The 13,937-nt window shown below is 40.9% G+C and overlaps 1 protein-coding gene across 3 annotated transcripts in view; it reads left to right on the top strand.

The window, feature by feature from the left end:
* kcnn1a (potassium intermediate/small conductance calcium-activated channel, subfamily N, member 1a) overlaps nt 1-13,937 on the top strand; it is a 90,750-nt gene that overhangs the window by 13,280 nt on the left and 63,533 nt on the right. The window lies entirely within an intron of this gene.

Genomic DNA, 13,937 nt, shown 5'->3' with positions numbered 1-13,937 from the left:
ACACGCACATCGTACACTCACCCACACACAAAAAGAACCATCTGAAGGCCAGTGTTCAAATGGTGCTCCACTCGATAGAGTTCATTCGCTTTGCGTTTCATTTGAGTGAGCTGGCACAAGGAGAGGCATATTGAATTACTTGCAGTCCAGTTGAATACAAAGACTGGAAAGAAAGCGTGTTCGGGGTTTCCTCAGTCACCATAAGCCTCGCTGCTTACTCACTGACTGAGTCACAACACGGCACGTTTTTCTTTGCAGTGCAATTTGCACATCAGCCACTTTCAGAACATGTGTTTGAATGTACTTATTATTTATTTACATATATTTTTTTTTAACTCTGTAGCAGGGCCTCTTTGCTTAAAATTTAAATAAATGTGTCTTCAAAATTTGACCAACCACAGACAAGAGCGTTAACAACCGCAGCCAAGTTTGAATGATTAAAACAAATCGCTAAGTATATAAATTGAGGCTTCAAAATCATAAAAAAATCAAGCCGTTCAGTCAGCTCGCAGGTAATGTGGCTGTGTCCGCTGAATGCGCTGAAACCACACCCCGCTCAACTGTCAATCAAAAACCTTTACTACGACCTGGAAAAATGGATGCTCCTTCGTCTAGCATCTTTTATATGTTCGAGCCGCGAAAATATATCTGCTTAAACGTTCCATATTTTGGCTATTTAGACCTCCATAGAGTGACTCTCTAACATGGACTTAGTATAAAATTGACAATTTCACTTCAAAACACCTTGGTTTTGTCATACGAGAGTCCAGAAAAGGCTCTTCTGACAGCTACTTCTGTTTGACCCAGTTTTGTATCCGCTTTGTCCATATTTGGCTAAGATCTCTGATTAGTTGCCTCCGTGTAGAAGACGCAAACCTCACCACTTGTGAGAGCACACGTGTTTGTTATGTTGACAACGCTGGTTTGGGAGTAGAGAGTTAGGCGGAGATCTTCGCTAGTGACGTAGCTAAACTCGAGAAATTCGAATGACCTGATTTCAGGCCTCTTGGCAGAAAAACGTCTGGAACTCAGGAAGATAGAGCCAATATAACATCCCAAATACTAGAAAAAGTTTGTTTGGTAAAGTATGATGCCTTTAAAGCCTCTGTCTGAAATATATCCCACTGGGTCGTCATGGGGCTTTTCCATGCTGCGACAACAAGGCGCTCTAAAGCAGCCCCGGGAGCCCGATTGTGATGTGTGTGCACTCATGGCCAACAACGAGGTGCTCTACAGCCAGCGGACTATCAAATGGCAGGATGTAATTTTAGGGATTAGGCGTAGCTCGCGAGCTAGCTAACTGCTCAGCGCAATTGTGCCAGTTAACCACTGATGCAAACAACCAGGATAACTGAAATGGTGAAAAACAGTTTAATGATATAGCTCCACAATTGAGTACTACATAGTTGCCGTTTTTTGCACAATTTTTCAGCAATTATCTTCAAATACGTATTTATAAACAAATATCTGTAGTTACTTTAAATAGTCTTTAATAAATGGTTATGGTTCATTTATACGGGAATTCCTGACAGATGTTGGCCAAGGGATGCCAGGCATATAATGTATCACCACAGTGCATATGCTTTATGGATAATTAGCTTATTGATCTGAGGTTGTTCCTGCATTAAGGCATGATCACAACACAAAAGACTGCGTGAGTGTGAGTTATGCAGCTGTAAACAGATATTTGTCAATCTGTGTGAGGCAAGGGACCTGGAGAGATTCAGCTGTACAATGATTGCTCTGTATGCATGTGTGTCAAAGTACAGGTGCGTCTGTGTGCGTATTTCCTGAATCTGCTGCTGTGCGAGCTTATTGAGTCATTTCAATATTGTCTGCCAGTTATTCGTGAATGTTGGCCTGAATGTTGTTGTTTCATCATATTTTGCTCACACTATCGACACGCATCTTGCTCGCTGCCTGCCTGCCCAAGAAGGCCCGTTTTGAAAAGCTTTTCTTTGCCATTGTAAAAGCGTGTTTGCTTTGTGAGGTTGGGCGTGCGGACTCGGTGTGCGTTTTGCACACAAACGGCATTTTCTATTGGATAAGGCTTCTTTCATCATCAGGTCCTTACACCCTGAGGTCAGAGTTAGACTGCACATCCCCTAAGCTGTTGCACGGCTTCATTTAGAGCACATGATACTCAACTATTGCCTTGTAAAACTCAGTCACATCCTCCTCTAGCTACTGTTAAATATTCACACAGAACAAAGCTCTGCCACATCCAGTAACACTCTTTGCCTTGAGAGAAAATGGCAAGTTGCATTTGTACTAACAAAAATGATTCAATGGGACTACAGTATAAACAAAATCCTCCAGTCACTGATCAGAGGCTTGTGAACTATATGTGTTTAAATATGCAAAACAGTGTGCACCAATGGGTGCACTTGTCTGTTGCCAAGCACAGTGGCTCCTTTCCAACATGCAAGTGAAGCAAACAGAAGACAAGCTGAATGAAACCGCTTTAATTCATTAGTCCAAAAAATTACCTGGCCGAGCAGACGTGGATAAATCAGAACATGCAAATTTATTAGTGTGGAAAATTCTACTCAACGTACCTTTTGTAAATGATTCATGCTTCTTTATGTGTTTTGTGTCACGTGCATATTTGTGTAGTTTTGACATATCATTATGAATCCTGACTGATCTTTTGTTCTTTCTGTTTTTGACCATTGGAAAAAAAAAAATTTTACAAAGTAACTGATTATTTTGTTATTTGTTTTTTCATCTAACACAAATATTAAAATTTTTGGATCAGATCAAAAACTCAACATTTTAATTGGTTGTGTTTATAAGACCATTAAGTTTGGTAACAAACATTAGTAAAGCTATGATAACTTTGGTAACAAACATTAGTAAAGCTATGATAACTTGTTAGCTGCCACAATCAGTCAACCGTGATGTATACTCACAATTCCTCAGGTATCATTGCATATTTTTCCATCAGTATTTTTGTCTGAGCCTAAAACTGAAAGACGACATTTGCATTTTTTCTTGTTACATAAAAATAACAAATAACAAGAAAAAATAAAAAAAAATTCTATGACGCTTATTCTGTTGAGGGCCGCAGTGCGCTGGAGCCTATGCCAGCTAACATATTTTCCTTCATACGTTTAGGAGATTTTGTTATGGTCCAATGAATCCACAGTTGAACCTTTTGGCCGTAACTCCGAAAGGTATATTTGGCACAAACCCAGCAATGCTTCTCACTAAAAGAACACAAAACCTATAGTGAAGCATGGTAGTGGAAGCAACATGCTTTGGGGTTGTTTTTCTTCAGGCAGAACAGCGGCCTTAGTCAAGGTTGGAGGGAATTATGAACAGTTCGAAACAGCAGTTAAGGTTAGCGCAAAACCTTTAGGCTTCTCGAATGCAAAAATTAATAAAAATTTAAATATCAGGATAAGCCGACTAGAGCAGCTGAACTGTATTTGGGGTTAATCAGAGGCAGGTGTGTGCTGATGCTGACTCCTATTCAACATGAGTTTGAAAGTGATTGGTTAATTCTGAAAATCTGTTATAAGAAGAGGGTGTGCACACTTGTGCAACCACATTATCTTAGTTGTTCATTTTTACCACCCCTTTTGAAAAGAAATTTCAATTGAGTCATTGGTCACATTATTGGTGGAAAAAGTTTTGAAATTATTTTTCCTGGTCTCACAAAAAAAATTATATATGTACAGGGGTGCGTAGACTTTTTCTGTCCACTGTACAGACACAGAGAAGAATCCACACGTACATTCACACAGTCGGTGTGTGGGAATTGAAACAACGTTGCCTGCACAGAAATCAGTCTCATGAACCACTACACCTTCCATGATTGGCAGAAAACAAGCAAAGCTAATTCACTGGCTACCATGTAAATTCCAAGGATGGCGCTATAACAGATTACCTTTAAGTTATTCCAATCGGAAGTGGGTAAGGCAAAAGTAAAAAGAAAATTATAAAAAACTAATTAAATGGATGAAAATTCCTTGATAAAGACAAAGATCTACAAGAAAAACAAATTTTGTCACATAAAAATGCAAGGCAGTGTTGATACAGTTTCATGCATCCATCCATCCATTTTCTGAGCCGCTTCTCCTCACTAGGGTCGCGGGCGTGCTGGAGCCCATCCCAGCCGTCATCGGGCAGGAGGCGGGGTACACCCTGAACTGGTTGCCAGCCAATCGCACGGCACATAGAAACTAACAACCATTTGCACTCACAGTCATGCCTACGGGCAATTTAGAGTCTCCAATTAATGCATGTTTTTGGGATGTGGGAGGAAACCGGAGCACCCGGAGAAAACCCACGCAGGCACGGGGAGAACATGCAAACTCCACACAGGCGGGGACGGGGATTGAACCCCGCACCTCAGAACTGTGAGGCTGACGCTCTAACCAGTCGGCCACCGTGCCGCTGATACAGTTTCAACTACGCGAAATGTTTGACTGAGGTTATTGCCGCTAAAGGAGCTTCAACATTAAGGAGGTTCCAATATTTTCTTTTCTTCCGTTTACATGCGATGTTCAGTAAAAACATGGTTTGTGTGGTATTAGTTTATTAGTTTATGAAAACTGTATATGCTTTTTTTTTTTTGTATCTGAGTTTGTGTAATTATGACTTTATACTGGCCTCACCATTAACCATCTCATTATCTTGTCTCCATGGAACTCTTGTTATGTTTACATAGACTACTTTAGTCGGACTATTGATCTTTTTTTCTACATGGGACTCTACTTCAGTGATGGTATTTACGTGCGATGTGCATAGAATATTCAATTTGCAATCCCATTGACATATTACAGAAGTCAGAAATTGCAATGATATTTTGCACAAATTACTATTTTCACGGTGGCACGGTAGGCAACTGGTTAGAGCGTCTGCCTCACAGTTCTGAGGACCGGGGTTCAATCCCTGGTCCTGCCTGTGTGGAGTTTGCATGTTCTCCCCGTGCCTGCGTGGGTTTTCTCCGGGCACTCCGGTTTCCTCCCACATCCCAAAAACATGCATGGTAGGTTAATTGACGACTCTAAATGGCCTGTAGGTGCGAATGGTTGTTTGTTTGTATGTGCCCTGCAATTGGCTGGCAACCAGTTCAGGGTGTACCCCGCCTCCTGCCCGATGATAGCAGGGATAGGCTCCAGCACGCCTGCGACCCTAGTGAGGAGAAGTGACTCAGAAAATGGATGGATGGATGGACATTTACAAATAGATTTGTAAGATAACAGGGTGGCACAACTTCATCATGCCTGTGAAGAGCTCATTGCACATGTGCACCACGTGCATGCATGAAAAAATGACACAATCACCAAAAATATTCAATCGTAAAACAACACATTCCACAAATATAATGGTGGTGAAATACAAACTGTAGATAAACTGTGCTGATAATGTAGACTTATTAGCAAATATTCAATGTTTTGCTTGTATTTTTTTCAATAGTTTTCTAAGTTTCTCAGACGCTGTTAGAGCCTGATTTACTAAGATTCCAAATAGCTGGCACTAATTTGCATTTTCACTGTTGGCAACGTGTAAAACGTGCTACAAACCGATTAATTTAAAAGAAGGTTTTCACCATGGAACATTGGGGAGAGCCAAAGCGCACAAGCGCAAAATTAAGTTTGAAGTGATGGAATTGGAAGTGTTAGTGGAATACAAACAAACATTACTGAGTTACAGCAAAGAAATCTATCGCTTCCATAATTTGGGGGATGCCAACACGAATTTTGGGGAAATGGATGCATTAGCCCATCCTGCGTAAAATTGAGTTCAAAACTTCGGACAGCACATCCGTAAAACTGCTTTAAGAGGAGGGAAGCACCATTTGTCATATTGCGCTGAAGTGACGCAGACATATGGAAATGCAGAGTTAAAAGGAGTTTTGTCATCGTTGATATGGCACGACACCTTCTTTTGACTGGTGAAGTCAGTCCTTAAATCATTCAGAAGCTCCAAAATTGCATTACTGAATAGACGATAGGTCGCAATATTTTTTTTTGTGGTATTTGGAAAATGTTTACACGAGGGGAAAAATTCTCCCCGCCCCCTCTTATTTTGCCATGGCACCACCTTGCATGCTGGTTTGCACCTGCCTTTCAGATGTGCTATTTCATGAAAGCAAAATCAACCATCACAATTTTTCTTAAGTTTGATAAATCACATAGTGCATGATAAATTAATGTATTTAAATACACTCCTCCCAAAAGGTGCAAAATGAACTGCGTAATATTCGGTTTGCGACAATTTTTCTCGCCGAAATTTTGTCCCAGTTCGGTTTCCATACAGTTGAAAATAGTCCGTACCAAACTCATCTGCCTGCCCGCCTGACTCAGCTGCTGCCAGTCTTTCGTTTACTGCTCAAACGCATCCTGTTTCTGAGTTTCCAAATAAACCTCCAAGTGTCTGCCCTTTGGTAAAGAAGACAAGAAACACCAGAGAATTCAAGAAAGGTCACTTACAATATTTCCTAAGGGAACTATTGGTTTTATCTTCGTCCGATTTGGTTTTAGTAAGACTTTTTGGAGCAAAGAATCAATCACGAAGCCCAGCGGTCCCCTGTACTCTCCAATTTACACTATTGATGAAGATAGAAAAAGATGGTTCATTTGTAAAATTTCAATATTAAAAGATATATTGATGTAAAGTAACCAGTAGTAATGTTTGTGCATTTTCGATCTAATTTTCTTCAATATTGTTTCCTTCAATTTATTTTTTCACACAATTCTGGCATGAGAACCTCTTTCCCTCTATTTGCCTCCCTGCGCTTCTGTTTGCCTCACTGGTTTCTATGGTGTTGGTCTCTCTGTGTGCGGGAGTTCCCATACAGCTGCTCAGGCCTCCATTATCAGCCTCCCACTGACTGTTAACCCCTTAATAGGACTCTGGTCTGCACTTCCCCCTTTGTCACCGGCATTTTGTCTTTAACCCTTTCACAAACGAAGCTACCACCCATCTGTGCCTGTTTTTTTTCACCGGGAGTGTATTTTCAGCGTCTCTTCTTTTACATAGAAGCAATTTACACGAAAGGGCCCGGGGGGCATTAGGCAAATGCAACTCCCCATAACAAAAAGTCCTGATGGGAAACTGTAGCTTGTGGCCGTTATTACAATTTTCTGAACTTTTATCATGTGAGATTTAATAGATGGCCATGAAAAAAAGCTCATGAAGAGAGGCATGCGGTTGACTGTTGTATAGTGCAGTGTGCGGTTTCAGTTCATCTCGCTCCGAGATTACTTCCAGTGCTGTAAAGTACAAAACGGCGATGCTTTTCCAACTGGCCTGTGTTTGACTTTAGCCAAAGAAAATGGGGTGGTTCAGAGAAGATAAGAATATTCAATTAGCTTGACTCTATAGAAGACGGACGGGTACAGCAGACATTATGCCGAAGCCGGGTGACATATGGCAAGAGTTCTTTCTTTGTGGGGATGCGAAAGAAACGTGATATCGGCTCATTTCATCTCGTCACTCGTTTGCTAATTTTCCCATTGGAATGTTAAATATATATCATCTCATATTTTCTCTTGTCAGTCAGGGTTAATCTTTCAGGGGGAAAGGCAAATGGTTGATAACTTAAATACAGGGTATATTAAAGATTGTTAATAACGTTCGAGATTTAACTGTAATTTTAATTTGTAAAAAATATTATTACTGATATTATAAGGTTGCCGGCACGGTGAGCGTCTGCCTCACAGTTCTCAGCACCGGGGTTCAATCCCCAGCCCCGCCTGTGTGGATTTTGCATGTTCTCCCCGTGCCTGCGTGGGTTTTCTCCGGGCTCTCCGGTTTCCTCCCACATCCCAAAAACATGCATGGTAGGTTAATTAACGACTCTAAATTACCCGTAGGTGTGACTGTGAGTGCGAATGGTTGTTTGTTTCTATGTGCCCTGCGATTGGCTGGCAACCATTTCAGGGTATACCCCGCCTCCTGCCCGAAGATAGCTGGGATAGGCTCCTGCATGCCCACGACCCTTGTGAGGAGAAAATGGATGGATGGATGGATGGATGGATGGATGGATGGATATTATAAGGTTGTCTACATTACATGTGTCCCTAATAGGTGTGAAGTGCAATTAATGTTAGGTGACAGTGTAAAATACAGCAATAAATATTTGGCCGACTGACACATCACTTTATTACCTCTGCCAAGCGCAAAAGTGTGTGAGGTATTGTTTTGCTCCCTGCTGTTGTGTTTATTAGTTTAGAAACTACATGCCTGATTTCCATGATTCTTTGTGAACAGTTGCCATATGTTGCGAGCAGGAACCTGAAGGTTGATGTTAATCTTAATAAAAAGTGCAGATACAGGAATTGATTTGCCCTTTTTATCATTTGATTTACAGTAGTTGTTCCCCAACCGTCAGTCTTACATTGTTTTCCATGAACCAAAAAGTAGCTTGTAAACCAAAAATTATTTTTTTACTTTTGCTAGACAAATGTATTTTCCTTCTACAGTTTGAGTAACAATGAAAGCATTTAAATAAAAAAAGAATTTAAAAAAAGTACAGTTCTCGATCACCTCATCCTGTACTACACAGTATGATTTCTTTCACTGAGTAAGGCAAGATAAGCAACAATTATGCTCGCTTGTGTTGTGTTTTACAGTAACTGTCTATGACAGTGCACACTGCCTTTTTGCAGAATCTGATCCTCAACACAATGTTGTGGACAACCATAAATACTGTATTAAAAGTGGTTTTCTAGTATTCCATATAAGTCAAGGCAAAGAGGGTACAGAGTATATATATTTTTTTGTGTTGAAATACGTTTTCATGTGTTTAAAAAGTGGGTTTAAATAGGTTTCAATGTGATTAAAGTGTGTGGGAGGGGGATTTTAAGGATTAAACTACTTGAAATTTGTTTTATTAATATGGTCTCACTATCTTGCAGATTTTCACCGATCATGGGTGGGTCTGGAATGTAATTCTCGCTTTGAATGGGGCATCACTGTATGTACTAATCATTAACAAAGCTCATGTTAGTATCCCATCATGTGTTGATAAAAACATTATTTTGATTATCTTGATTGTCAAAGTGACAACTTTGATCAAGATTACTATCAAAACTAGTAGCTACTGGCAAAATGTTTGTGGGTGATCACTATTATAGACAGCTAAATTAGGCTATCCAATGTTAATGCGTACAAAAAAATAAATAAAATCCATCCATCCATCCATTTTCTGAGCCGCTTCTCCTCACTAGGGTCGCGGGCATGCTGGAGCCTATCCCAGCTATCATCGGGCAGGAGGCGGGGTACACCCTGAACTGGTTGCCAGCCAATCGCAGGGCACATACAAACAAACAACCATCCGCACTCACATTCACACCTACAGGCAATTTAGAGTTGTCAATTAACCTACCATGCATGTTTTTGGGATGTGGAAGGAAACCGAAGTGCCCGGAGAAAACCCACACAGTCAAGGGGAGAACATGCAAACTCCACATAGGCGGGGCCTGGGATTGAACCCCGGTCCTCAGAACTGTGAGGCAGACGCTCTAACCAGTCGTCCATCGTGCCGCCTAAATAAAATCCATCCATCCATTTTCCGTACTGCTTGTCCTCACTAGGGCCGCGGGCGTGCCGGAGCCAATCCCAGCTAACTCTGGGCGAGAGGCCTGGTACAGCCTAAACTGGTTGCCAGCCAGTCACATGGAAACAAACCGCCATTTGCACTCACATTCACACCTGTGGGCAATTTAGAGTCTTCAATTAAACTACCATGCATGTTTTTGGGATGTGGGAGGGAACCGGAGTACCCGGAGAAAACCCACGCAGGCACGGGGAGAACATGCAAACTCCACACAGGTGAGGCTGCATTTGAACCCCGGTCCTCAGAACTGTGAGGCAGATGTGCTAACTAGTTGTCCACCTTTCCGCCCCACACATAGTAATAACATACTGTAATTAAATAGAATGTAAAGAATTAAACAGTTTGTTCATCATGTTAACTTTATTGTGACTCCACTGTGTGTGCGACATGGCCACTAGGGGCAGTATAATACAATAATGAAGACAAACTTTCCCATGCCGCACGGCTTGTGGCATCCTCATCATAAATCTCAAGCAGGATGTATCCAGGTTACTATTGATCCGTTCTGTCCTATAGGTTGTCCTGGCTTCTCTCTTTCTATCCATCTGTTGGCCCCTGGGGGAAAAAAAGAAAGTGCCTCTGTCTGACTCTACTCTAGGCTCGTTCTCAAATGACTTCGAGTCCCTTTGCAATAAACACAAAACGTGACACAAGGTTGTGTTTATGATACTGTCATCCTGTTTTAGCGACTGATAAAGCGTAACAGTTTAAGGGTACTGTGAGGGTTATGTAGCACACAAGGGTGATAATTTCTGTGGTGGCCGAGATCCTGCTTGGACGTCAAACAGCTCCCAGGGGAGTAGTCAACTAATGAACATGTTTCAGTCTTCCGGATCCACATTGACAACACTTTATTAACCGTTGTTGGTTTGGTTATTTTTCTGCATTTGAGTACAGTGTTTCCCTGCTAATCATGGGGAAGAAGGACCGAGCCCTGCTGCAAATAGCGAAACTCCGTCGGTAATTGATGCCCCCACAAAAATGTTAATAGTTGCTGATAGATATCACAAGATGGTGGCAAAGCACTGCTTTTGCCTAAGTGAAACAACTCATTTCAACATATTTCTTGATACTAAGATCTGAAAAGATGGCAGCAAAGCACTACTTTTGTCTAAATTAAACTCCTCAAGTCAACAGAGCGTAACTCAGCTAAATTCTATTTATATAGCACTTTAAGAATAACCACAGCTGAAACACAGGTACATACATAAATACAAATCGTACATAAGACAAAACATCAATTTAGAATCAATAAAACAATAACATTTAGTTCAAACAATAAAAACAAAAAATAACACTAACACTAGGGCAGAGCTGGCACATAAATCTGACTCATCATAATAATACTTTTTCACGATGGAAGTAGTGGCACCATATACAAAGAGAAAAGCAGCGGCCCTAAAATTTAACCTTGGGGAAAGGCCAAAAGACAGTGAAGCAGAGCGAGGCTCAGAAATAACGAGGTTTACACTGTAATAATTTTATTGCTTAGGCCTGCGCACAAAAAGAAATGTTTTTTTTTTTTTTTTAAAGAGAAAAAGTAATATGGCCTCTTGACAGATTGGATATAGCCAGTCATTGCGAGACGAACACAGTTGATGATCATTTGATGAGGTATACAGTTGGGCTGCAGCTACCTAATTTTATTATAACTGATCATTCTATCAATTATCTCATTGATTAATTGAGTAATCAGATCAAAATGCATTTTACCTTATTAAACAACGAAATCTGCATGTACGGTGCAGGTATTATTGTTGTCTGCTTGGTGTCACCATCCTCAAGTAAATGACTTTGGGGTGTGTGTGTGTTTAAAAGGTGGGGGCCTGACCTGGGGAGTGATATGGAAGTACGTGAATAAGAGTGTAGAGTTGGCTGTTGTGCGCTCAGGTTAGCGGCTGGCTGTTAACTGGCTAACTGTTAGCTTACTTGTACTTACACATACAGGAGGATGTTTCAGGTGCTCAGTAAATGGAATCTTAATGATATTGGCTAAGGGTCAAATAAAAATTGACAGTAAAAAAAAAGCAATTGGGCAATCAAGACCTACAGTGTAAATCCAGCATATCTTCCATAGATATTACATAGACAATTTTGTACTATTATTACCTTCAGTTTTGCGATTTGGTTGATTTTTCGGAGACCAATTAATCACACATGCCAAAATGCTCTTCTTCCAACTAGACACAGATTTAATGTGAATATTAGGGCAAGTCAGATGTGGTTCTGATGACGGTCACAATTAGCAGGTTCAATTTGGACATAATTTCATCAGGCACACTTCACCTTTTACGGCCCCAATCTACAAATGAAGTTTCTAATGACACTCCCCTGTAATTTGCAGGAAATTGAAATTGTTCCTAATGAGGTGGTGGGTGTCCCGCAGGAAAAGTGCTCGTGCCCTCCCCCAATCACTTCAAGCCCCATTCTTCTACAGGACCTACTTTTTAAGACACTCTCACATGCGCAATAACCTTTCAGGAAGCTAATTATTATAGCATTGAGTCTCTGTTGAGCACAATGTGTTATTAGTCCTGACAAGAACACATTCCCAAAGGCATGTGCCTCTGTCCTTTTCTCTTCAGAGGATTCCGCTTGTTTTTAGCAACTTTTTAATCTCTAATTTAAAGTCAAGCAAGCAAAAGACAAAGTTTGAGAGGCTGAGTCTGAGCAGACTGGGATGCATTTTCAAGGTATACATCATTCAATTTCATCATACAGTGCTACCTTGACTTACATCTGTCCCAATTTATGCGTTTATTGAGTGGTAGATTCTTTGCTTGGTGTTGAGAGCCCAAATTTGAGGGGGGAAAAGAGAGCGACAGTCGCTGATGCACTTTCAGCGGATCGCTGAACGGGACAAACATTCAAACACACGATTACAAAATGGGAACACTAGCAAGGAGTTGCTGTAGGCCACAACTCATGATCCTCACAACCCAGCCAACCCGACTCCAGTTTATACATAGCCTTTTTAATTTATTAAAAAAAAAATAATAATACAATACAGTATTATTTTTCTGGATTGAAAATAGTAAACAAAAAATTGTGGTGTTTTTTTTTTGAGGGCATTTCATTTCACCGGGGAATACTGATTTGATATACCAGTACCAGTAAATTGTGTCACGAGCTTGGTCACTGAACTAATTAAAATAAAGTCCAGGTACCATTGTATAAAGTGCAGTACATATGACAGTATTCTCTTTTGAAGGCCATAATATATGTTGCTAAATGACTTGACAGAGGTTTTCACTTACACACACAACCAAAGAAGTTTGTCCGTTGTATTCCTATGATACAAATACGCACAAATATTGTACAACTATCAACTAAACTATGTATGATTATCAAAGTTAAAGATGATTCAACACACTTATTTAACAAATGTATTGGGACAACTTGCCATTCATTTTTTTGGTCAAATCATCCAGAACAAGCATTCCCTTATTTTGTGCACACGTCTCCAAACACGTACCAAGTCGGAAACATAGAATTGTCCAACATTTTGGTAAGATGAACAATTTAAATTTAAGGTGAACTCATACTCCTTTTAGACTGAGATGGTTTAACTTGCGCAACTCCAAACATCAGTTTGGCTTCACACTGGCGGAGAGTCAACCTCGAGCTGTGTCATTCTGTCATTTCCATTTACAAAGCAGCAGGCGACTAGAGTTTGCTGGCTCCTTGCCGTAAAATGGCGGTTAAATGTTTGAGTCCGGGCTTTGTGTAACGCTGACATCATAGAACAATAGTTGATGCTCTACCTCCAGCACAGTGTGAAAGGGGTATAAGAGGGCTAGACCAGCCCAATAGATTAATTAATTGATTGATCCATTTAGTGTCACTGAAGTAACATTTTGGGACACAGTTGTTGTACCATGTTTTAAGGCCATATTATTGCCCCAATAAAGGTTATATTGTCCCGGCAGCAATGCTGAGCTGATGTTTTAAAAAAAATTTTTTTTAATATTGTTTAATATTGTTTAGTGAGCGGCACGGTGGACGACTGGTTAGAGCGTCTGCCTCACAGTTCTGAGGAGCGGGGATCAATCCCCGGTCCCGCCTGTGTGGAGTTTGCATGTTCTCCCTGTGCCTGCGTGGGTTTTCTCCGGGCACTCTGGTTTCCTCCCACATCCCAAAAACATGCATGGTAGGTTAATTGACAACTCTAAATTGCCCGTAGGTGTGAATGTGAGTGCGAATGGTTGTTTGTTTCTATGAGCCCTGCGATTGGCTGGCGACTGGTTCAGGGTGTACCCCGCCTCTTGCCCGATGATAGCTGGGATAGGCTCCAGCACCCCCACGACCCTAGTGAGGGTTTTTCTTTGAGGAGAGGTGGGTTGAAGGTGAGACAGCGGGGCAA

Source organism: Phyllopteryx taeniolatus, chromosome 14, assembly GCF_024500385.1.
Source record: "Phyllopteryx taeniolatus isolate TA_2022b chromosome 14, UOR_Ptae_1.2, whole genome shotgun sequence".
Taxonomy (NCBI): domain Eukaryota; kingdom Metazoa; phylum Chordata; class Actinopteri; order Syngnathiformes; family Syngnathidae; genus Phyllopteryx; species Phyllopteryx taeniolatus.
This window is presented reverse-complemented; position numbering and strand designations above follow the sequence as displayed.